Consider the following 2,007-nt stretch of genomic DNA (forward strand, 5'->3'; position numbering starts at 1 on the left):
GTTGTGACCTCTCAACACCAAACTTAGAGTTTGAATGTGGGGGTTCAATACCAAACTTAGAGTTTGGTTGTGGCCTCCCAACACCAAACTTAGAGTTTGACTGTGTGGGCTTTGGTTGACTCTGCAGTGAGAGAAGCTTTTCATGCTTACTCTCCATGGTTACAGAAGGAGATCCTTGAGTCTTAAACACAAGGTTGTCCTCATTTAGTTGAAAGACCAACTCTCCTCTGTCCACATCAATCACAGCTTTTGCTGTGGCTAGGAATGGTCTTCCAAGGATGATGGATTCATCCTCATCCTTCTCAGTGTCTAGGATTATGAAATCAGCAGGGATGTAAAGGCCTTCAACCTTTACTAACACGTCCTCTACTTGTCCATAAGCCTGTTTTCTTGAGTTGTCTGCCATCTCTAATGAGATTCTGGCAGCTTGCACCTCAAAGATCCCAAGTTTCTCCATTACAGAGAGTGACATTAAGTTTATTCCTGACCCCAGGTCACACAGAGCTTTCTTAAAGGTCATGGTGCCTATGTTACAGGAAATTAAGAATTACCAGGATCCTGTTTCTTTTGAGGTAATTTCTGCCTATCCAATGCATTTAGTTCATTGGTGAGCAAGGGAGGTTCATCTTCCCAAGTCTCATTACCAAATAATTTGGCATTCAGCTTCATGATTGCACCAAGGTACTTAGCAACTTGCTCTTCGGTAATGTCTTCATCCTCTTCAGAGGAAGAATACTCATCAGAGCTCATGAAGGGTAGAAGCAAGTTGAATGGAATCTCTATGGTCTCTGTATGAGCCGCAGATTCCTTCAGATCCTCATTGAGGAGCCCCTTATTGGTTAGTGAACGTCCCAGGAGGTCTTCCTCACTAGGATTCACGTCCTCCTCCTCCTCTCTGGGTTCGGCCACACCTAGTAAGGTAATGGCCTTACACTCTCTTTTTGGATTCTCTTCTGTATTGCATGGGAGAGTATTAGGAGGAATTTCAGTGACTCTTTTACTCAGCTGGCCCACTTGTGCCTCCAAATTTCTAATGGAGGACCTTGTTTCATTCATGAAACTTAAAGTGGCCTTAGATAGATCAGAGACTATATTTGCTAAGCTAGATGGATTCTGCTCAGAATTCTCTGTCTGTTGCTGAGTGTATGATGGGAAAGGCTTGCTATTGCTAAACCTGTTTCTTCCACCATTATTAAAGCCTTGTTGAGGCTTTTGTTGATCCTTCCATGAGAAATTTGGATGATTTTTCCATGAGGGATTATAGGTATTCCCATAGAGTTCCCCCATATAATTCACCTCTACTATTGTAGGGTTCTCAGGATCATCAGCTTCTTCTTCAGAAGATTCCTCTTGAGTACTGTTAGATGCAGCTTGCAATCCATTCAGACTCTGAGAAATCATATTGACTTGCTAAGTCAATATTTTATTCTGAGCCAATATGGCATTCAGAGTATCAATTTCAAGAACTCCCTTCCTCTGAGGCGTCTCATTAATCACAGGATTCCTTTCAGAAGTGTACATGAACTGGTTATTTGCAACCATGTCAATGAGTTCTTGAGCTTCTGCAGGCGTTTTCTTTAGGTGAATGGATCCGCCTGCAAAATGGTCCAATGACATCTTTGATAATTCAGACAGACCATCATAGAATATATCCAGGATGGTCCATTCTGAAAGCATGTCAGAAGGACACTTTTTGGTCAGTTGCTTATATTTCTCCCAAGCTTCATAGAGGAATTCACCTTCTTTCTGTTTGAAAGTTTGAACATCCACTCTAAGCTTGCTAAGCTTTTGAGGAGGAAAGAACTTGGCTAAGAAAGCCGTGACCAGCTTATCCCAAGAGTTCAGGCTATCTTTAGGTTGAGAGTCCAACCATATTCTAGCTCTGTCTCTTACAGCAAACGGGAAAAGCATAAGCCTGTAGACCTCGGAGTTAACCCCATTGGTCTTAACAGTATCACAGATCTGCAAGAATTCAGTTAAGAATTCCCTTAGCTTCCTCTTCAGAGT

General features: G+C 42.2%; 1 non-coding gene across 1 annotated transcript; it reads left to right on the forward strand.

The window, feature by feature from the left end:
- The first annotated feature begins 1,671 nt into the window (after nucleotides 1-1,671).
- LOC112731209 (small nucleolar RNA R71) lies at nucleotides 1,672-1,779 on the forward strand. The gene has a single exon (XR_003166997.1). It is a non-coding gene; the product is annotated as a small nucleolar RNA R71 (small nucleolar RNA).
- Nucleotides 1,780-2,007: the final 228 nt, after the last annotated feature.

Source organism: Arachis hypogaea, chromosome 12 (assembly GCF_003086295.3).
Source record: "Arachis hypogaea cultivar Tifrunner chromosome 12, arahy.Tifrunner.gnm2.J5K5, whole genome shotgun sequence".
Lineage (NCBI taxonomy): Eukaryota > Viridiplantae > Streptophyta > Magnoliopsida > Fabales > Fabaceae > Arachis > Arachis hypogaea.